Consider the following 24,223-nt stretch of genomic DNA (forward strand, 5'->3'; position numbering starts at 1 on the left):
TGAGGCAGGTACGACTTCAACGGACTACGTGAAGGCAACAGAAGTCTTCCCTTATCTGATCTGAATGGAGACCAACCCTGGGTCACACTGTAAAACGGATTCAAGTGGAGACACCACAGTGGACCAAGATGTATACAAGTAGAAAGCAGTGTTGAAAGAAATAACCAAGTACAGGACAGGATAGTATATCAGAAGTTGGAACAGGCAGGAAGCAAGGCAAGGAGCCCAGAGGAACAGGGCAGAAGGCAGGGGAGTGTGGCAAGGCTGCCAGACAGGGAAGCCCAGAGGAGAAGGGCAGAAGGCAGCAGAGTGCGGTAGAGCCGGCATGCTGGAGCCCAGAGGAGCAGGGCGGAAGGCAGCGGAGTGCAGCAGAGCCGTCAAGTGGGAGCCCAGAGGAGCAGGGCGGAAGGCAGCGGAGTGTGGCAGAGCGGTCAGGTGGGAGCTCGGAGGAGCAGGGTGGAAGGCAGCGGAGTGTGGCAGAGCCGTCAGGTGGGAGCCTGGAGGAGCAGGGCGGAAGACAGCGGAGTGCGGCAGAGCCGTCAGGTGGGAGCCCATAGGAACAGGGCGGAAGGCAGCAGAGTGTGGCAGAGCCACCAGGTGGGTGCCCAGAGGAAGAGGGCAGAAGGCTGCAGCAGAATGGAGAGGGAGCTGCACGCATCAACAGCAACAAGAATCAAAGGCCAAAAGAGGATTTCCAGGAAAGGTCAAAACTGGTAAGAGGACCCCCAGCACGAACTCCCAGAGAAAGCAGTTGACTGACAACTGCTTCTGTTCAAAGTGAGCTTATAAAGGCCCTCCCAGCCAGCAGGGTGGAGCTGATTGCAGACTCTGGCAGCTGTGTTCAATTAAGCCCAGCCCTGGTTTCAGTAGCCTGCAGCAGTAGCAGCAGTGGTTTCTAATAAAGTGCTCTCCGGCTCTCTGCAGACTAGCCTGCAGTAGCTTGGAACAGGTGAATGCAATCAGGCCCTCTGCAGCTCTTAGTAGCTTGCTGCAAACAAATGTATTTAGTATGCCTCCTCCAGCCCTCTGCCTTTTGGACAGCATACATGTCCCAGAATGCATCTGCTGGTTTAACCCAAAAGCCGGAATGAAACATGCAATTAGATTAGTCCAAAACTGCAGCGGTAAAACAAGGAAATAAAGGCAGAGGCGCATGTAGCGGTGCTGGGTGGCAGGCGAGCAGGATCGTGACAATATCCTTAAGGAAAAACCACCGGCCAGCCAGGCCATCCCCCTCCTTAATTCAATTAAGAAATGTCTGGCTCCATCCTTATCGACACCTGCTCTCACAAGAGGTGTCAACCCGCAAATAGAAAAACTCTTTCGCCCTACTCCATCAGACCCTCTTTATACCAGAGGTCATTCCACCCGAGATTCACTGGTAGTTACTACTACACGAAAGCAGGCAGGGGTCCCTTTGTCAACCCGGCGAGGCACCCCCTGATAAGGAGGGTAAACAACTTTACAGCCTGGGAAAAAGAATCACGGTTGGGGCCACCTTGTCAACGTGCATTGCCAAAAACAATACCTTGTTGGCCAGCTACGCCGATGCCGAGTGGGCTTCACTACAGGTAGGCATACAAGAGGTTCCTGAACCCCTACGTACACGTCTCCTCTCCACTATTTGTGAAGGCAGGCAGGTCAACCAGAGCATTCTTAAGAATACTTTGGATTCCGCAGAAACAGCTGGCCGATCCCTGGTTCAGGGCACACTCCTAAAAAGACATGCTTGGCTGGGGAACTCTGGATTTATGCCAGAGATGCAGGCGTCACTGATAAACAAACCCGTGGAAGAATCCAACCTGTTTGGGAAAGCGGTAGATGAGGCCCACAAAACCGCAAAAAAGGAGCATGACACCTTAAAAACACTGGACCAGATCACACAGAGACCCTCTACGAGAAGAGGATCTGGATCCAAATTGCTTTTTCGTGGCCAACGCTTCCCTCAGCAACAATACTCCTCGGGAAACAATTGGAATTCTACACAGGGAAATAGTGTATACACCACCCCGTATCCCCAAAGGTATCAACGCTGTGGCAAAGGAAGAGGCCGGATCTCTACCCCTAGAGGCTCCCCGGCCTAAGGCTCAAAATGACTCGAAGATTCGGGTCCCCTCCCATGCCTCCCCAGTCGGGGAGCGGCTAAAATCGTTTCTTCAGGCATGGGAGGAGATAACTACAGACCAGTGGGTGCTAGAGACCGTGGCCCACGGGTACTGTATAGAGTTCAACCGGTCCCCAACATTCAGACCTCCACGAGCAAGACGACTGACACCAGACCATCATCGCATTCTTTTGCAAGAAGTAGACTCTCAACAGGAGAAAGGAGCCATAGAAATCGTACCTCTGGCACAGGTAAAATAAGGTATTTATTCAGTGTACTTCCTTGTACCCAAAAAGGATCTAACCATGCGCCCTGTCCTATATCTGCGCCCAGCGAACAAGTTTGTAAAGCCACAAAAGTTCTGCATGGTCACACTGCAGGAAGTAATCCCACTGCTAAGACAGGGGGATTACATGGCAGCACTGGACATGAAAGATGCATACTTTCATATTTCAATGTTGCTAGCGCACAGAAAATACCTCAGTATTTTGATACAAGACAAGCATTATCGGTTCAAAGTACTACCCTTCGGCATAGCATCTGTACCAAGGGTATTTATAAAAGTACTAGCGGTGGCAGCAGCACATCTGCGCAGGCAATCCATCCCGGTCTATCCTTACCTCGACGTCTGGCTCATAACAGGGGACGCTTACGAAACATGTCTGTCAAATACCCAAAAGATCATAGATCTTTTATTCAGTCTGGGATTCTCTATCAATGAGAAGAAATCCAGCCTAGACCCCAGTCAGGTCAAACAGTTCCTAGGGGCTCTAATTCGAACAAAGGACAGACTCGTCTTCCCCTCCAACGAGAGGGTCCAAAACATGTTGTTTCAGATCCCTCAATATGTTGCCAATCGAGAGGTGACTGTACGCAAGGTGATGCAACTGCTAGGAATGATAGCGTCATGTATCTACTTGAGTCCTCATGCACGCCTGCGCATGCACCCAATGCAAGAGTGGCTCAACAGCCAGTGGTGTCAGGCCAGCGGACAGTGGGACGATCCAGTAGTCGTCTCGCCGGCCCTCGTTCTCTCGTTGCAGTGGTGGTCCAGGGAGAACCTCTTGAAAGGGAAATCCTTTACCACCCCCGCAGTGGAAGCCACTCTAACGACAGACATGTCTCTTACAGGGTGGGGAGCTTACCTGCTTCAACAAACAGCGCACAGAGTTTGGTCGTCAGACATAGCATCCAACCACATAATCCTGTTCGAAGCGTTGGCAGTGTTCAAAGCACTAAAATATTTCCAGACACAACTGCAGGGAAAGACGATCCTCATCCTCACAGACAGCCCCTCGGCCATGTACTATCTGAACAAACAAGGCAGTACTCATTCTCCAGGGCTGTCCAAACTGTCCCAGAACATTTGGAAGTGGGCTCTCAAACGCAACATGTCCCTACTATCACAACTTGTTCCAGGGGAACTCAATCTTCAGGCAGAGAGTACGAATGGCGATTACACGACGACATTGTCTCCAACGTTTTCGCAGAATTGGGCTTCCCAGAGTTAGATCTGTTCGCAAATCTGGAGAACACTCAATGCCAAAATTACGCCTCCAGGTACCCCCAGAACCGCTCCAAAGGGAATAGACTCTGGATACCATGGTCAGGGAAATTTGTCTACGCTTTTCCCCTGACTCCCCTTCTCAACAAGATTGTGCACAAGATGCACCCGGAACCAGTCACGATGATACTGGTGGCCCCCATGTCGGCCCGCCATCCCTGGTTTGCTCATCTGATGGAGATGTCCCTATCTCCTCCAGTCAAACTGCCTTGCCCGTGCAACATGTTGTCGCAAGACAGAAGGGCGACGCTTCACCCATGCCCACAGACATTGAACTTAGCGGCCTGGCTCCTGAGGTCATAGAGTTTGGACACCTGCAACTCCCTCAGAGATGTATACATCGTCAGGGAGGCAAGAAAGACGAACACCAGGTACTGCTATTGCAGTAAATGGAAACGGTTTGTCATCTGGTGCAACTCAAAGAGCATTAACCAGATTAACTGCTCTGGCGCACACATTGTGTTATACCTAACTCATCTACTTGACTCAGGCCTGGTCTTCAACTCCATAAAGGTACACCTTGCTGCACTTTCAGCCTACACTACATCACAACAGAAAGTGTCAAGGTGGAAGATAACGATTATTAATTTTCATGGAGGGAGTGAAAAGAATTCACCCTTCCATTTCTAACCCAGCTCTGGATGGGACCTAAACGTGGTGTTGACTAGGCTTATGGGGGCTCCTTTCGAGCCCATGCACAAGGCAAGTCTTAAAGACCTCACCCTTAAGACTGCTTTTTTAATAGCTATTACCTCCATCAGGAGGGTTAGTGAACTACAAGCGCTCCCAATCCTAGATCCCTTTGTAACAGTTCACAAAGACAAGGTGGTTATGCGCACTCACCCCAGATTTGCACCTAAATTCATTTCAAAGTTCCATGTGAACCAGTCAATAGAACTACCAACGTTCTTTCAAAATCCTTCAAGCCTTGGAGAAAGAACCCTGCACACACTGGATGTATGCAGAGCCGTCATGTTCTACATGGAAAGAACTCGACCACTTAGAAAGACTAATCAGTTTTTCGTTTCGGTGGCGGCAGGAAGAGAAGGAGACACAGTCTCCAAATCCACTATCTCTAGATGGATTGTCAAATGCATTACACTCTGCTACAATCTTGCTAAGAGAGAACTGCCCTTCAAGCCTAGAGCGCATTCCACTCGAGGCACTGGGGCGTCCATAGCATTCATTGCAAATGTTCCCCTTGAATCTATTTGCAAAGCGGCAACCTGGAGTTCTGTACACACCTTTACAAAACACTATTGCCTAGGCACTCATTCTAGGTCTGATTCTCCGGTGGGACAGGCAGTACTAAGACATATTTTCACTACTGTTCCTTCTCACAACCCACCTCCAGGGTACTGCTTGCTAGTCTATGCACAGCATGTGATTCTAAGCAGATTGACAAACATCAGAAGACATGCATTAGTTACCGTAAAAGCATTCGAAGGGATTATGTCCTCCGACGTATTCCTTATCTATGATATTTGTATCTCCAGCTTGCTGGCCTCGGAATTTTTTTTCCCCCAGTAGAGGGCGCTGTGCGTCGACGTCCGTCGAGTAGGTGTTCCTCAACAGCCACCGTATCGACGCCGACGTCATCATGCCTATAAATGGCCACGCGCAGCGTCCGTTGCTCAGTTCTGTTTTTCCGCGCTTCGTGCGCCTCGGAATACCGTTGCTCAGTTCGTCAGTCGAAATATATTCATATTTCCTCTAGAAAACCGACTCGTACTCGATGGCTTCCTCCTCCGACCCGACGACTCCTCGGTCCGGTTTCAAAAAACGCAGAGACTGTGGGAAGAGAATGTCGTTGACGGATCCTCACAGGATCTGTTTGTGGTGTCTGGGAATCGAACACCAGTGTTCGGAGTGTGAGGAATGCCTTTCCATGACGGCGAAAGCCTTGAAGGAGCGTAAGGGGAAGCTCGAGAGAGGTAAGTCAGTTTTAACTTCCTCGAAAGTTTCCGCGGTAGAGTCGAGACATTCGTCTCCTCACCGTCGAAAGCATTCTCGGTCTAGGTCTCGAAGTGGCTCCCACCACTCGTCGAGGTCTAGACACTCGAAAAAGAGACGTAGAAGATCTCCTTTGTCGTCGTCTTCTAGTTCCCCTGAAAGAGTACATTGCCCCACAAAACACAGCTCTCAGGTTGAGTGGGAGGAATTCAGAAAAAAGATGCTAAGCGTCTTCGAGAAAGCGGCCTCGACCCCCTCGAAGTCAGCTGAGGGTGATACCCCGGGTGAAAAGCCCAAAAAATCTAAACGCCGCGAGTCGAAGCACTCGGCGAAAGAGTCGACCCGAAAGCGCCATGAGCCATCGGGAAGTAAAGCATCTTCGACGCCATCGTCGAAAGCCCCTTCGAAGCATAGATCGGCGCCATCGACGCCGTTATCGAAGGGTTCTTCGACGCATCCGTCGATCGAGTTGACGCCGGCGTCGACGCCGACATCAACGCTGATAAAAGAAAAACCCACGGCTACTCCACAGCCAACGGTTACACCAAGAGCCTCCGACACGACGTCGAGAACGTCGTCGACATCCTCGAGCAGGATTACGATCCTCTCGAGTTCTTCGAGTCCTCTTCCAGTTTTCTCAACGCCTTTGTCGGCGTCTTCGAGGATTTTTACATCGGCGTCGACGACAGTGACCTTTTCAAGGCCACTGATGATGGCTCCCTCTGCTTTAGAGATGGGTTTTATACCATTTCACAGGCCAGAGCATCCCCCCTTAACTTCGATTTATGAAGAAAGGGAAGATTCTGATCAAGAAAGGCCTTTTGGCCTGCAGAGGACCACATCACCTGAACCAGAGACTTTTGCCTCTGAGGAAAGAAGGTTGAAAGACCTTCAGGATGTATTACAGGAAGCAAGTGGCCTAGACACTTCCCCAGAAGTGGAATTTGTCAAACCAGACCCAGGGGAACATGCCGAAACCCCTTATAGAACCCTAATGTCAAGAATTATGGAGTTCATGGGTTGGTCTGCGCCTTCACCTGTTTTTCAACAGGATGACCTCACAGATATTCTGGATAAAGGTCCACAGGAGAATCCTGTGATTCCCTTTCATTCTGCTTTACAAAGAAAGATTTTAACTAACTGGGAAACTCCTGAAGTTGTCTCTGCGGTTAACAAGAAGTTGTCAGCGAAATATAGGGTATCTGCTGCCGACCCTGAATACCTATCTAAGCACCCTACTCCAGAGAGTTTGGTGGTCCAGGCTGCAACTTCATCAGGCAGTACATCTGCAAACCCCACTGCTCCACAGCATAGGGATGATCAAAAATATGATGCCATGGCTAAGAAAGTCTTCTCGGCCTGTAGCATGGCTTTAAAATCTATTAATGCGACTTGTACGCTCGAGAGGTTCAGCCACACTCTTTGGGAGTGTGCTTCATCAGCGGCTGACTGCCTCCAGGAAGGAGAAGAAAGGGACGCATTTTTAAATATCATCAGAGATGTTAAAGATGCAATGTGTGAGTCCCTTCAAACTGCCATTGATTCTGCTGACAGTATCAGCAGGGCCATGGCGGCAAGTACCACAATCCGCAGGCACGTGTGGTTGAGAAAGTCCGGCTTTGCTTCTGATGTACAGGCCAGTCTTTTAAATATGCCCTTTGACGGCTCTTCCCTGTTTGGTAAAAAGGCGGATGACAGTTTGGAAAAACTACAAACATCTAAAGCAGCAGCCAAGTCACTAGGAGCTGCAATCCGCCAAACAAATTTTCGTCCCTCAGGATCCTCTTGGAGAGGAAGGTCCTTTCTCTATTATTCCTCATATGGAAGAGGCAGAGGACGGCCGGCTCAAAGAGGCCAAGGAAAATGTACCTGTGGTGGACGGGGTAAAGGAAAGAAAGCCGCATCAGCAGGAGCAGGAGCCGCTTTACCTTCGGCAACTGCATCAGCCTCTCCCAAACCACTATGAGGTCTCCCATCACAAGACACCTGTAGGGGGCAGGTTAACTCACCATCTGATGGAATGGCAGGCTATTATGTCAGATGCTTGGGCATTGGAGACAGTTGCCCAAGGTTACTGCCTGCCTTTTCTACGCATCCCTCAGAGCCATCCACCGGGGAACAGCTCTCTGAAAGTGCTGGATCCGCTCCTCTTTGGAAATTGTAGACCTGCTAGAGAAAGGTGCCATAGAACCGGTACCTGTAGCGGACAGGAACAAGGGCTGGTACTCCCCCTGCTTTCTCATACCAAAGAAAGACGGAGGACTGAGACCCATCCTGGACTTACGAGAATTGAACAAGTACCTCAGGAAGGACAAGTTCAAGATGGTAACTCTTTCTCAGATCCTTCAGGCCCTCCAGCTTCAGGACTTGTTGGTATCTCTGGACCTTCAGCATGCTTATTTCCATGTGCCAATCCATCCCAAGCACAGGAAGTACCTGAGGTTCGCAATTGGCAACTCTCATTATCAATTTCGAGTTCTGCCATTTGGGCTGACCTCCGCCCGAGGGTCTTCACCAAGCTAATGTCGGTTGTGGCTGCAAGTCTAAGGAGGGAAGGGATTCACGTCTACCCCTACCTGGACGATTGGTTGATCAGAGCAGTTTCTTCGGAACAAGCTTGGATCCAACTAGATTATGTCTGCCACTATCTTCACAAGCTGGGCTTCTCACTCAATTTAAAGAAGTCTCAGATGATACCATCACAGAAACTCCAGTTCATTGGAGCAGTCCTGGACACGTCCCTGGGAAAAGCCTCACCACCAGAGGTGAGGGCTCAAGATATTCTGCAGATGGTCACCAGGTTTCAAAATGCCCAATGTCTCCCAGCCTACGACTTTTTGAGGTTGCTAGGCCTCATGGCATCCTGCATATCCCTTGTGCCAGAGGCTCGCCTGAGAATGAGATCCCTTCAGTGGGCACTGAGGACTCAGTGGTCACAATTCTCAGGGAGGATGACAGATCTCCTCCGGATTCCGGACAAGGTAGCCCACGACCTTCAGTGGTGGGCCTCTCCACAGAACATCTTGAAAGGAGAACTGTTTTGGCAACCATGGCCGGAGATAACAGTAGTCACAGACGCCTCACTCACGGGGTGGGGAGCCCATGCCAACGACTTGACCATCAGCGGTCGTTGGTCTCCATCGGAGTCCAGACTACACATCAACCTGTTGGAGCTGAGAGCCATCAGACTGGCACTGAAGGATTTTCTGCTGTCTGTACGAGGGAGAAACGTCCTGATAATGACGGACAATACAGTGGCCATGCACTACCTCAACAAAAGAGGAGGTGTAGGGTCACTGCCACTGTGCAGAGAGGCGATGCAGCTCTGGTTTTGGGCAATTCAGGAAGGAATCTCTCTATCGGTAATTTACCTAGCCGGAGAGAAGAACTTGACAGCGGACGCTCTGAGCAGGCAGAACACAGTCTCCTACGAGTGGGAGATGGCTCAGGAAGTCCTTCAAGAGATCTTCGCCCTTTGGGGAACCCCTCAAGTGGATCTGTTCGCCACCAGTATCAACAGGAAGTACGACAGATTTTGCTCAAGGGAATTTCCCCCGAGAGGAGCTCTAGGAGACGCGTTCGTAGTGGACTGGGAGTTCCCACTTCTGTACGCGTTTCCTCCGGTCCCTGTCATTCCTCAAATGATCAGGAGGTTGAGAAGGTTTCGGAAGACCATGATCCTAATTGCCCCGGATTGGGCCAGGGAACGTGGTACCCGGACCTTCTGGACATGTCCATCCATCCTCCAATTCGTCTACCATACAGAGAGGATCTTCTCTCGCAGAAGGGAGGGTCAGGTTCTCCATCCAGCCATCAAGACCCTCAACCTTCACGCTTGGTATCTGAAAGGTTGAGGTACAAGGATTGGGACCTTCCAGATGACGTCATGGAGGGGTTTCTTTTGGCCAGAAGGCCAGCAACTAAAACTCTATACCGCTGCCGTTGGAATACATTTTGCAGCTGGTGCAGAGAAAAGAATATCGAACCTTTTCATGTGGTACACCTGCGGTGTTATCCTTCTTACTTTATTTGGCAAATTCAGGCCTTCAAGTTGTCACTATTAAGGGCTATCTCGCAGCGCTATCGAACTTTAAGCGCACTGCAGAGGAGCTATCGTATTTCAAAATTCCTTTGGTAATACAATACCTGAAAGGTCTAACTAATGTTTACCCTCCAAGACCGTTCCAAGTTCCCTTATGGGACTTAAATCTAGTTTTAAACTTCCTAAAGGGTGCTCCATTTGAACCACTCCACTCTTGTTCATTGAAGTTTCTCACCCTCAAAACTGTTTTATTGGTAGCATTAACATCTGCTAGAAGGGTTAGCGAGATACAATCCTGTAAACTCTAAAATCTTGTAAACCTCCTCATACAATTTTTCACAAGGACAAAGTCGTTCTACAGGTGAAGCCTAACTTCCTCCCAAAGGTAGTTTCTGAATTTCACATTACTCAGAAGATTACTTTACCTTCATTCTATCCTCCTCCCCATCCGGGGAAAGAGGAAGAGAGACTACACAGGCTGGACCCTAAGCGAGCCTTGAGTTTTTATATCAGTAGACTTGCTAAAATTAGACAAGCAGACCAACTCTTTGTAGGATACGCAGGACATAAATTGGGATTACCAATAACCAAACAAACCATCTCCAGATGGATTATTTTAGCCATTCTGGAATGCTATAAACTGGCAGGGAAAGAGCCCCCTCAAAATCTAAGGGCTCCTTCGACCAGGGGTATTGAAGCCTCCTCAGCTCTTCAAAGAGGGGTACCAATTAGAGACATATGTGCGGCTGCCACATGGTCGTCCGCACATACCTTTACCAAATTTTATAGCCTGGATTCCTCCTCTAGTCAAGAGACTAGATTTGGCAAAGCTGTGTTACACTCTGTTCATTCTTAAAGAGTAATATGGCATCTCTTACTCCCGCCTCCAATCACATACCACTGCTATGGGGGTCTATCATAGATGAGGAATACGTCGGAGGACACAATCCCTTCGAAGAACAAGTTACTCCTTACCTGGTAACGTTTGTTCGATGGGATGTTCCTCCGACGTATTCCTTATCGCCCCTCCCATCCATCCCCGCAGTAACATTTCCCTTGTGGTTGCAGCTTACGCTCCTTCAAGGGTAGTAACCATTCATGCAATAACTACCTTACTTTACAAAACGGAACTGAGCAACGGACGCTGCGCGTGGCCATTTATAGGCATGATGACGTCGGCGTCGATACGGTGGCTGTCGAGGAACACCTACTCGACGGACGTCGACGCACAGCGCCCTCGACTGGGGACATTTTTTTTCCGAGGCCAGCAAGCTGGAGATACAAATATCATAGATAAGGAATATGTCGGAGGAACATACCATCGAAAGAACGTTACCAGGTAAGGAGTAACTTGTTCTTCTGATGATTGTATCTGCTTAGATTCGCAGGCGCCCACCGTTCCTCCTCGCTCGGATGGAAGAAACATAGACGTCTTACCACTTTCTCTCTCTCTTTTCTGTACTCACTCACGATAGTCACAAGGCTCCCTCTTGGCAGAAAAAATACAATCGGAGGGACCTCGACGCGTGAGGGATTTTGGGTTGCCTACACGTCACGTAGGGATAGTGTTACAGGCACGCCCATGTCGACATCCCCTTTCGATTCTCGAAAGACAAGATGCAATACTCTGCGGTTACCACTAGATGTCGGACTATATGCACAGCATGTGAATCTAAGCAGATACAACCATAAGAAATGCTTTTACAGTAAGTGATGCATGTCATTCATACCGCTTGTTACCGGTAGCATACCTCTTCTCTGGACTAGCCACCAGCTCTTAACCAATGTACGAGATTCTCTAATATATTCAGGGACTAGCCAAAGTAAGAGTACGAAAACCAAGGTACTGATGGGAACCAAGTAAAAGTGGACCAGCCAAAACATTCAATATAACATGTGACCATTGCCAACTGAAATCTACATGATGGGTTATCCATAATTGCTGCTACATTATTTGGAAGTAGAACTAGTGAGGGACATGGATGCATTCAGCCCAGCAACTTCCAAAACACTCAAACCTATAATAAAGTAGGGAAATAAGTGCTTCAACCTGGAGCTGGCCATTATGAAAAGAAGACTCAGAAACCTACACAGAAAATGGGTCAGATCTTAGCAATGGGGAGAAACATAAGTGTAAGATTATGACCACTTAATTGAACTGCAAACGAAGGCAGAGAATAAATCCTTGAAAGCCTTCAAAATCTACTCAGAACGAAGTAAACCTCTACAAACATATACTCACCCTACCATCAGCTGTGTTGTCTATCAAACTTCCCTTGATGTTCCAGAATAAAGCGATAAATCAGGAAATTCTTAAACTAAAAGCCAAGACTCCTGCCCAACCATGATGTACATGATTTATAGTTCTACAACTTTTTGCCTGCCTTCCCAAACAAGGTAAGCGTCCTTAACAAAAAATTCAAATCATCCTCCAAACATTGTCACCTTTATCCCGCTAGTCTAATAAGAGTCAACAGTGCAGCTAACACACATCTGAAATGCGTTCCTATGCTGTGTCATACTATCCATTCCCCGGAAATTCCTTACCATTGCTTAATTGAAACCAGCAGCTGTCACAGGTTTCCCCCCTTCTCACCTGTCTATGCTGCCTGATGTCCTCTTTAGGTGGAGTCTTCTTTCGTATGGTTCGGGGCTTAAATAAGCCCGCTCGGCCGTCCTCGGCTTCCAGATTACGTTCAGCTTCGTTGTCCAGAATCACGGGAAACTCCGTGAATATTCAAGAAGGAGTAGGGGGGGCAAACGGAAGCGATGCAGGGATTCCGGGAAGTTAGGAAAGAGGGAAGAAGTCGGGAGAAGAGATTCCAGGGGCCAGGGGATAGCAAGTAGCACTAGAGAAGGTTCGGAGCACACGTCCGATCACAGCTAGTAGCATCGTTGAGACACGCAGGGCTGCGGCTTCTTTATAGAGGACGCTGCGTAGAACGTGAAGACTGACGACCAGCGTTCTGATCTTGCCGCCATGTTGGTAGTATTATGGAGTGTAAGGCCCGCCGTGTCAGGGACCAGGAGGCCCAGAAGGGGCGATTTCGATGGTTCATGACAGCATGCCTCCTCTGGAAACTCGTTCCACCAGGTTTGCCCGGGTGTATGAGATGGAACCTTCTGAGTAACCTGGGGGTATTTAGATTTGAGATAGGTTCCCAAGTGCGTTCACTGGGGGGGATATCCTTTCCATTCCACCAGGTACTGGAGTTTGCCACGTCTATATCTAGAATCGCAAATCCTGGAGACCTCATACTCCAGTTGGTCATTGATGAGTACTGGTTTGGGCCGAAGGTTAGTTCGAGAAGTCTGAACATATAGCTTCATTAAGGACGTGTGAAAGACTGGGTGGACTTTCTTCCAGGAGTATGGAAGCTTCAGTCGGTAGCCCACTGGGTTGATGATTTCCTTTATAAGGAATGGCCCATAATAAAGAGGAGTTAATTTATTTGGTCGCAAATGCCTTGGTAGCAGTTTCGAGGACAGCCAAACCTTATCCCCTATTGTGTAGGAGGGGCTTGGTCTTCGCATACAGTTTGGTCTGGGTCCTGGCCTTTTCTAATTGTTGTTTGGCTTCTCTTTGAACATTAATGAGCATTTCAATCCAGGAATCGACTGTTGGAACTGGTGTAGGATGAGGAAGGATAGAAGGTAGAACCAAAGGGTGGAATCCTTGGCTACAGCAAAAAGGACTGGTCTTAATAGCAGAGTGGTCCGAATTATTATAGGCAAATTCAGCCACTGGTATTAAAAGGGACCAATCCTCCTGGACCTTGGTAGCGAAGCAACGTAGGTATTGTTCCAAGGTTTGGTTTACGCTCCTTGGCTCCGTTGTTTTGGGGATGATATCCTGAGGAAAGAGCGCGTTGGATTCCTAGTGTTTGGCAAAGATGTTTCCAGAACTGAGAAATGTATTGGGGCCCTCTGTCTGATATGATCTTGGAAGGAAGTCCATGCAGTCAGAATATATGTTCCAGGAAAATTCCAGCAAGTTCTGAGGAGGATGGCAGTTTAAACAGAGGTGTAAAATGGGCCACATGGGTGAACAAATCAATGGTGACCATGATGGTTGTGTATCCCCTGGAAGGTGGTAATTCCACAATGAAGTCTGTTGCTATGAATTCCCAAGGCCTTGTTGGAAGTGGAGGTTGCTGCAATAGACCCGCTAGTCTCTTGTTGTCATGTTTGTTTTGATTACAGACAGAGCATGCCTGGATATACCTGTGTACATCAGCTTTCACTCCAGGCCACCAAAATTGCCTTTGTATTAATCTGGGTTTATTGGTAATACCACGATGCCCGGAGTAAAGAGTATCGTGACAGAGATTTATTATCCTTTGCTGTAGTTTTTGTGTTGGGATGACCAAGGCATTGTCTTTGAACAAGTATCCATTTTTGGTTTTCAGTTTCCACTGGTTTTTGTCCGAGATATCTTTCCAGAGTTCCGAGGATTGAGTCTGAATGCAGACTTCATCAAGGAGGATGGTCGTCTGGGCTACAATTATTGTGTGGGGAAACATCTTGGGGAAATGTTCGGTCATCAGGAGGTTCATAGTCAGGGCGCCGAGACAAGGCGTCAGCAATTACGTTTTGTGTTCCCAGAACATGGTGAATCTGGAACTGGTATTGGGCAAAGAAGAACGCCCAACGGGCCTGACGGCTGTTCCTGCATTCCAGGGCCTGTAGCACTTGGAGATTTCGATGTTCTGTCCGGACCTGGACAGGATGTTTAGCCCCTAGAAGTAAATGACGCCACTCGGTGAAGGCTTGACGGATGGCTAGAAGTTCCTTTTCTAAGACTGGGTAATGAGTTTCTCTGGAGGTCAATGTCTGTGAAAGATAGGCAATAGGATGTTCTAGCCCGTCATCGAGTTCCTGTTTCAGAACTGCTCCGATGGCATAGTTAGAGGCATCTGTTTCCACTAGGAATGGTCGATTTATATCAGGTTGAACCAGGATGGGGGCTTGTGTAAATTCTGTTTTCAGGCGTTGGAAGGCCTTCTCCTGGGTGGGGGTCCAATGATAGGGAGTACCTTTCTTGAACAAGGAGATGATCAGTTGAACAATCTCGGAGAAGGCTGGTTTAAACTTCTGATAGAAATTGGCCAAGCCCAGGAAAGATTGGATCTGTTTTACGGAGGTCGGAGTTGGCCAGGATAGTATGGCCTTAACCTTGGATTGATCCCTGCCTGTGCCATCTGGACTGAGGACAAATCCTAGATAGTGAACAGTGGAAACATGAAAAAGGCATTTCCCAGGTTTTGCTAGAAGCTTGTGTTCACGTAGCCATTGTAACACTGATTTAACATGTTCTTCATGCTTGAGAGGATCCTTGGAGAATATCAAAATATCGTACAAGTAGACGACGACGAAAAGAAACAGCATATCCGAAAACACCCGGTCCATAAAGCGTTGGAAGATTGCCGGAGCATTAGAGAGTCCAAAGGGCATGACCAAGTATTCATAATGACCAAAGGGTGTTCTGAAGGCTGTCTTCCATTTGTCACCTTCTCTAATACGAATCAAGTGATAAGCACCCCTGAGATCCAATTTGGTGAATATTACGGCTCCTCTTACAGCTTCCAGGATATCTGAAATCAAGGGTAATGGATAACGATCCTTAAGGGTGCACTGATTAAGACCTCGATAATCAAGACAAGGCATGAGTTCCTTGGTGACTTTTTTAGGAACAAAAAATAACGAGGCTCCAGATGAGACTTGGATGGGCGTATGCTGCCGTTTTTTAGGTTAGTATCTAGGTATTCACGAAGGGCCTTTTTTTCTGGTTCAGACAGGATAAACATCCTTCCAAAGGGAATCACGGCTGAAGGTTCAGTTTCAATAGCACAGTCCTCAGGCCTATGGGGTGGTAGGGCTTGGACAATAGCAGAAGAGAACACATCAGAGTATTCCTGGTAGGTTTTAGGAACCTGGATAATGTTGGAGACCATAAGAGGATCTTGCTGAGTTGTTGAACGTTCTTCTGATGTTGTCAGTGAAGGATCCTGGAGCAGACAATGGGACATGCAAAATTCGGAAACTAGGAACAGGGAACCAGCTGTCCAATTGATGTATGGGTTGTGTTTTTGTAGCCAGGGCTACACCACGATAGGTGACAGCAGCAACACCACGATGGGTGACAACCTATTGCCCTATTTATCAAATATCTCCTTCTTGGGGGCGAAAACATTGAAAAATCACAGCGACTCAGAGTTTCAGTGAGACTAGCAAACTCCTGTATACAATCAGTCTGGATATCGAACCCTCACGAGTAACCATATGTGCCTTCTGTTTATAAGGGAGAAAATTCTTGAAGAGCTTCCTTAGGACAGACCAGTAGCACTTGTCCAATAGGATTTATCTACTGCATAAGTCAGTAATTTCGAGCTAATAGAGAGACTTTGTCTTAGCATGGGTATGAAGGGTCTAATAGTCCAAATAGGTCTAAATAGTTCTAAAGCCAACTAAAGAAAAGGGCCCGTATCCTAGCCGGTATCTCTGGGACCAGAAACAACACGGCTGAACTTTCCAAAATCTGTAAGGAACTTGCCAATCCTACTGCAGTCTCCACTTTTCCTCTTGCTTCTCAGGCCCTCTGCACGGCCTTGGCCACCTATTTCACTACCAAAACTCACGGCAACCTGTCCTCTCTTCTCCGCCCCCCTTAACCTTCCCCCTGCAACCCAACCTCCCATGGCCCCCTCTCTCCTTCACCCCTACTCTCCTCCTCCTTTCCCATAGCACCGGATGAGGTTACCAAGTCAGTCTGCTCTATGAATGTCTCCTCCAAACAGATGCTTCCCTGCTCCTCTAGAACTTTCAAGGAAAATATTGCCTCTCTTGCTCCCTCCTTGTATTAGTTCTGTAACCATTCTCTCCCCACTGGCTCCTTTCCATCACCCCTCCAGATCTCCCTTGTGCACCTCCTCCTAAAAAAGCCATCTGTTGTCATGATTCCTGCCCCTCATGTCCCCAGCCCTCCAAGATGTCAGGCTGGAGCCATGCCACAATCACCTACATGGCACTCAAGGGTCTCTCCATCCCTCCAAAGACCCACTTGGAGTCAGACTTGGCGCTTGTGCCACTAGACTCACTCACTCCCATAGGTTAACATTGGGGATTGGACTTGTAGTGCATTGATGGGGACAAGATGGATGCCCCCACATATTTCGGTTCCCAGAACTGCATGTGCGGTCTAGTCTTTTGGGTGTGATTCAGCCCAGAGACACCTGGGATACCCAGAGACTATTTAAGCCACACCCAGGCTGAGAAACATGCTTTGCATTTTCTGCACCTGCAGCGTGACACTCACCGTGTTCGGATCGGTCTCCAGTAGGCCTGCATCTTTCTTCTGCGCTCAGCTCCTGCAAGAACAAGAACACCGTTAGGAACAGCCTTACCTTGCGGCGCTTCTGCCCATCATTCATCGTTCCTTCTGTTCTGCGGGCATCTTCGGCGGTGTCATTCCCATCCAGGCACGCCGCTTCCTAAGGAAAAGGGAAATGAACAGAAAAAAGGCATTAGTAAGCATTCTGCAATTCTTCGCCTATTTTTAAATACTGTACGAGCTTCAAACGCTTACCTGAATCCCAGCCGCTCTGGGGGAACTCTGTCTCCAGAACTCCTCATCCATCTGCAAGAGGGAAAAGACACTCCAGGTTAGCGTGGAAACATCTAGAGGTGCCGCATACCGCGCTTACCCACCGCATTTGTTCTTCATAACCGGCATCCACGCAAAATGTCACGGGACCTAAAAGACACAGAAAAAGAACTCAGTTCAATGCAAATACGAAAGGGGTGCATCGCGCATCGCGCACTCACTCACCTTCAGCGCTACTCATCTCAGCAGCACGCCGCCATCCCCGGACGCCGGCCATCATCTAAGGAAGGAAAGGAACAAAGTTAGAGAACTGTTCAAAAGACTCATTATACTTACCTGTCGGACTGTTGCCAGTGAAGTAACTAGGCAGCAACGAGCCTGCATCAATCAAGGCGCCCCTGCGCTGAAAGCAGGACGGAGAGCACACTATCCAAGAAAACAAGGTGAGCTGTGGGTCAAAGGGAAGGGTTGGACCCTGGGAAAGAAGGGGTTCAAGCGCACAGAGACAATAGGGAGTTAAACTCTACCAATCCTGTGTTTCAGGCCCAGTCTCCAGTCGAATAGCCTCCAGGGAAGGGTTTGAGGTCTTAAGAGGTCAGAACAGGCTGAGTGACGTCCCTGTGGAGACCGGGTGAGCGTTACATCTGTGGACCCTTCCTACTTGGCTAACTACCACCCTATCTCCACTACCCCCTTATTGGGCAAACTCCTGGAGAGGTTGGTCATCTCCAAATTAATCCAACACACAGAATCTGTTGGCTGTCTCCAAAACCACCAATCTGGCTTCAGAGCAGCCAGAGGCATGGAAACTGCTCTCCTGAACACCCCTGCTGATTTTCTCTCAAAACTTGACTCCAACTCTCCTTCCGTTCTGAACCACCTTGATCTGTCTTCTGCCTTTGTCACAGTCAATCATTCCAGCCACATAAATCGCCTACGTGATACCCTGGGCATCACGGATCGGGCACTGTATTGGCTGACCTCTTTCCTCTCTAAACGTCCTTCCCAAGTACAACTGGGCTCTTTTCTCTCCTCTATCCCACTCTCTACCTGCAGCGTCCCTCAGGGCTCTGTCCTCTCGCCGTGGCTTTTCAACATTTACCCTGACCCTCTTGCCCATTTGATCTCCACCTTCTCCCCTCATTTCCAATGCTATGCTGACGACATACCGCTCTCCTTTAAGCTTCTCTACTCTTTCTCCTCTCCTTCCTCGCTCATTCCCGACTGTCTGACTGCTTTTCAGGCATGGTGTGCTGCTAACAAAATCTCTGCCTTAACACCAGTAAGACTGAGATTCTTCTCATTGGGACTCCTACCCCCTCCTTCCATCCTACTCCCTGGCTGCCCTCTTTGGGCCTCCTCCCCTCCCCTCTCCCTTGTGTGAGGCAAACAATCTGGCTGTCATCTTCATCTCCTCCCTTTTCTTCTCACCTCATATCGCTGACCTTGTTGAAAAGGCTCATTTTCAGCTTCATCTCCTCAGAGGAATTCTCCCATTCCTAACCTCACCCCAGAAACTCAATGTCTCCAGAGTTCTGGTTCTCTCCAGGCTGAACTTCTGTAACAGCCTCTTCCTTAATCTGCCTCTTTCCTCCCTCCGCCCTCTTCAACTAATCCAGAATAGGACTGCAACACTTTTCCTTGCCCTCAAGCCCAGGGACTACATCTCTCCAGCCCTAAAATCTCTCCACAGTCTCACTGTGGTTGAAATGATCAAATTCAAGATGCTCTGCATCATCCACAAGGCTTTTAGGGGCCTGTGGCCTCACTATATTTAACTCTCTCTCCCTAAATACCTCCCTGCTAGAGTCCTTCGGTCCTCTAGCGCCAACTCTCTGCAGATCAGACGTTTCTTCAATTAGAGCGTGGGGGCTAAATCTCTCTCTGCGGCAGGAGCCTCCCTCTGGAACGCCCTCCTATCCCCTCCACAACTTGAGCCGGATCTCCTTAAGTTCCGGAAGCTTCTCAAGACCGTCTTTTTCTCCTCCTCCTTCCCTCTCTCCCACCCCTGCTGATCTCTACCTGCCGCTAAGTCTGGTTGCCTGTATGCCTTATGAGCCTTACTGGGGCCAGGCACTCCTTCGACCAGTCTTCCCTGCACCTTTCTACCAGCACTTGCCTTCGGGTACCCCTCCCTGGCTAGCCTACTTAGGCTGGACACCCTTCCCTCGCACTAGTTGACCCCCCCTTCCCTGTCTCCCCAAGCACTTTCCCTCCTGAGCTCCCATTAGCACTTGCCTAGCCCTTGGGGCCCCCCTCCTCCCTGCACCTCCCTCTCGCCTTGTCTTATCCCTCCCCCTGATCTGCCCCTCCCCCTGACTTTCGGTTACTGCACTTGCACAATCCAAATGTCACAAGGCCTAGTAGGACCGTTACTGTTATTTTTTTCCCATGTCCCCGCACCACTTTTTTGTCTTGTAGCACCTGGAAATACTGTTTTGATGTATAGGTGCCAAACATATTCAATAAATAAATAAAAATAAATACCTCCAAGATTTGTCCACACAGGTAAAGTCAGAAGGGGGTGATTCACCTCATCTCCAAGTTATTTACTTTGTGGTTTACCACAGGGATTTATTATCTCCCCTTGCTGGTCTAATGCATATGTCACACCTAGCTAAAGTTTTTACCCCTACTTTTCAAATGTACGCTGATGTCGCCCATATTTGGTGGACCTAGCGGCTACGGAAGTCAACAATACTCATATGAGCTCTTTATTACAAAGGTACTTGTTGTCAAGTCCCCTGTGGCATACAAACAGTGTCAAAATCTGGCATGAAAGGATTATGCCCGATTTAACATGCCTTTTTATGCTTAAAGTGATTTTATACATTTTTGCACTGTGGAAGCACAGAACAATATGACTGTTTCCGACATGTAAACACGCTCTGCTTGCAAAAACACAATGCTTCTGCATCAGCATAACATTTTCATGCAGGCTGTAAGGAAGGCATGGTATCAACAGTATGACGGACACAAGTGAGCAGAGTTCAAGGGTGTTTATTGAACTTTCGCAAGGTTGTGATAAATGCCTATCTAAGCCTAGATCTACAGATGGGAGCAAGCTACGACCATGAAATAATAATAATAATAGTGCAGTCCTAGTGGCGTCTTGGCAAAATAAAAGGGCTGATACTAAAAAAAAAAAAATAATATTGCCACTAATGTACAAATAGTGTGGGGTAATGTTCATGAAAAAGAAAGAAGTGTGCACAAAATTATATGTCAGGATGTTCGGGCTGATGGCCTCCCTTCCCCACATTTTCAGAACGGGACTGGTTCAAAACACAGGATGGTTTGGTATCAGTCTCTCCGACTCGCCGGCTGTGCTGTCTTTACTGATGCCGGTTTGTTGTAGGAGCCAAGGACAGTAGCATGGCCGCAATCGCTCATCCCCGCCTTGGTTATCGACGCGTGAGAGCCCCGGGTACCTCCGACACACTGTGCAGTTTTGATCAGCTTTAGTTCCTGATCTTAGGTTTCTTACTTTCCAATGCTTACGAAAGTAAGTCTTTAAAGGTCAAGGGTACTTCCCTCCTTGCAACCCTCTCTGTTCTCGCCGTCTTTCTCCTTGTATTAAACTGCCATCTTGGAACTGATATTTCCTAGTGTGCTTTGCCTCGCTCAGAGTGTGTTTTCATGCTCTGCCTTTTATCCAAGTTGGGAAGTGTGATGAAAGTCAGGTGTGTGTAATAATCCGTAATTGCCTAACCTTGCCTGACCATTGTGTTGGGACATGTCAGGTATACAGCTCTGGTGTTAATCTGTTGTCACTCACGTTTAGCTGTCTGTGAGAAAGTCTTCGTGTCGGGAAAGACGGGGAGGGTTGAGTTCCTAAGTATCCTACCTAGTAGGATGGGTAAATGGTGTTCCAGGGGAGGGGATACAGCATCTCACCCTCCGGTGTCCCACTTCCACTCCACGAAGACCCCTCATCCAGGTGATCCTGCTGTACTGGTCAACCCCCAGGTACTGGATCCAAAAGCGATAGCCGTATCCTGGCTACCTGGATGACAGATCCCTGGGGACTAGCGGGTGAGTCACCTTTGTTTCTCACATACCCTTTCCCTATGCGAGGTGGATATCACTGGTCTTTGTCCAGGTTCTTCATTATTAATACCTGGGAAAGGACAGGATGAGATGTATCCAAGGACTCTCACATATTCCACGGATTTCTTTTCAACTTAGACGGTAGAGGCAAGGTGGTTTACTTGGTCTCTCGAAAAATAACCAACAAACTGGTCTCTGGGGGCTGACTTTGATTTTATGGGTTCTTTATATCTTGTGGGTGGTTCATGGGATTCTGTCTTTTCCCAGTCCCATATTGGAGAGTTTTGGGAATAGTAATTGGAGTGCCAGCAGTTCTGGGGTGAAAACTCTTTATAGGAAGATGTGGGTTCCTGCAAAAGAGTAGAAAATGTAAGGAAATCCCGACCCACAATGACTTCCTCTGGGAGCCAAGGAATGATGGCTGAAGATATTAAACATGACTCGCCCCTGATGTTTACGGTACACAGGTACCTTGGGGTATATCTCATTGTCCCAGTGTACACAGTTAACTCTAACTGGGGTAGCGTTCTCGAGGTCCCTTGTTGTGACCAAGTTGACTTTTATGGTGTTTTTTTTGCCACCTGAGTCAATTAACACCTTCACTTTCTTTCCATTTTACCCACGCTTTTTCTAATGTGAAGTCAGCAGAAGACTGACACAAACATATTCTGAAGGTCTCTAGATCTTTTTCGGGTTGTTCCCATTTTTGGGACATTTTCTGGCTGAATGCCCAGTTTCTCGACATGAAAAGCAGATAATGGGGGGTGGTCTGCTTCCTTTAGGTTCCGCCCTTTTACTCTCTCCTCTGTTTTTAGGGTTGGATCTTTTGGCTTCTATTCTTTCCTTCGGTATCCGTTCTTTGATTGTCTATGACCCTCCTTGTTTGTCTACTACCTGAGGTTGAGGTCGGTGGATAGGTTTGGAATCGTTCCGTTCCTCACCTCGACGTACTGAGTGGAAGTGTTTGGCTGCATCGGAGTGGTTTTGTGCAGTTTCAATGGCCAGGGCTAGGATGGGGTAGATTTGATCTAAATTATTTTACCAAATGGAGAAGTGACCAAATCTATTTTACCGAAAATCAAAAATAACTTTTAACTATTAAACTTTTTTTCAGGACCCCTGCAACCCCTCTTACCCCTCCGTACCCTAACATTTTTTTTTTTAACATGTATTTTTTATTGAAATCTCGATTGACATGGTATACATATTACATCATACAGTATTTAATAAGAAACATCATGGAATCGAAATCTCATTTTTTAACATATGACTGTGTAATCTTTAAGCTCAACTCAGCCATTCAAACGATAGATAGCGATAAGGAAGTAAGGTAGGGAAAATATTTATTTATTTTTTATTTTTATTTATTTTGTCATTTGTAAAGTGCGCAAAGCCCAAAGGCAACTAAGCGCTGTGAACTGCTTAAGGATATGGTTACAGGTTTGCAAATCTTGTATCTTGTTACATATTACACAATATATTTACAACCAATTTCCGGACAAATGTCACACAGATGTTGCACATGATTTTACATATTTATAACTGGATATATTTCCTCATGCTGAGATACCATAGGTTAACAAGCTTGGAAACTATTCCATGAGGTCAGAACTGAAGAGAAACGTTTTTAGGTTTTTTCTGAATGACCAGAAAGAAGTGTTGTCTCTCAATTGATAAGGGAGGCCATTCCACCATTTGGGAGCTATTGAGGGGAAGCTAGAGCCTCCCTCTTTCTGTCTTCTGTATCTAGGGGTGACGAGCATGTTGGAGTATGCTGTGCAGGTTGGTCTATTACAATTGACTTTGCAGATGTGGTCGCTAAGGTAGTTTGGAGCCTTGTTGGCAATACATTTGTGGGTCATCGTCAGAATTTTAAATTTGATCCTATCATGGACCGGAAACCAGTGGATATTCCTTCTAGTAGTGGAAAGGTGATTGTGACTTGGGATATTCAATGCCGCTCTTATAGCATAATTGTGTATAGCTGCAGTTATTTTAATGTTTCTAGTGCTAGTTCCAGCAAAGAGCGAGTTACAAATATCAATCCTGGAGAGTATCAAGGCCCTATCCAACGTGATAGTGTTTTCCTTCGATAGAAAGGGGCGGCTAGCTCTTATTAATTTAGCCGTGTAGGCTGCTGAAGAAACAGCATTTACATGTCTGTTTAGAGTGAGGGACAAGTCAATGTAGACTCCTACAGTTTTTATTTCGTTGGCAACCGGGATGGTCTTGCCATCAATAATGAAGGAGTTGTAGAGCAGTGGGAGGTTGCTAAGATTCTTTTTATTTCCAATGAAGGATAAACTCAGTTTTGTCATCATTGAGGCCTAATTCGTTAAGGGCCATCCATGCTTGGATTGCATGGTAGATTTTGTTTACATTTTTATAGTCTGTGTCACAGCATCCTGTGATTGGTATGAGTATTTGAGTATAATCCGCATAATTTGTATACGTGATACCCATATTATCAAGTTTGTCAAACAGGAGCTTGGTAAATGTGTTGTAGAGAGTGGGTGAGACACACGATCCTTGCGGTACACCGCAAGTCACCGGGACCGGGCTAGCTGCTAAGATGTCTGAAAAGACCCTCATTGTCCTGTTAGATAGAAATGATTTGATCCATTTCATGGAATCTGGGGAAAATTGGGCTGCCGTCTCAAGGTGTTTGCTCAAGATGTCATGATTGACCAAATCAAATGCTGCTGAGAGATCTAATAGCTGAAGGATGCAGAGTTCTCCTTTTGTTAGGGAGAATTTTCTGTAAAGGCTAATTTCCCAAACCTAGTGAGTCCCCCAGCAACTTTGCTGGATTTTTGGGGTTTATTTTTTTCTCCTGCTAAGAGCGAGACTCTTTTCTCCCACTCTTAGGCATGATTTGAGAATGTCCTTTGACTATGTAATGTGTTT

General features: G+C 47.6%; 1 protein-coding gene across 13 annotated transcripts in view; it reads left to right on the plus strand.

The window, feature by feature from the left end:
• Window positions 1-24,223, plus strand: part of PMS1 (PMS1 homolog 1, mismatch repair system component) — a 2,204,114-nt gene that overhangs the window by 1,251,480 nt on the left and 928,411 nt on the right. The window lies entirely within an intron of this gene.

The sequence above is a fragment of the Ambystoma mexicanum genome, chromosome 9, assembly GCF_040938575.1.
Source record: "Ambystoma mexicanum isolate Mex_15411 chromosome 9, UKY_AmexF1_1, whole genome shotgun sequence".
Lineage (NCBI taxonomy): Eukaryota > Metazoa > Chordata > Amphibia > Caudata > Ambystomatidae > Ambystoma > Ambystoma mexicanum.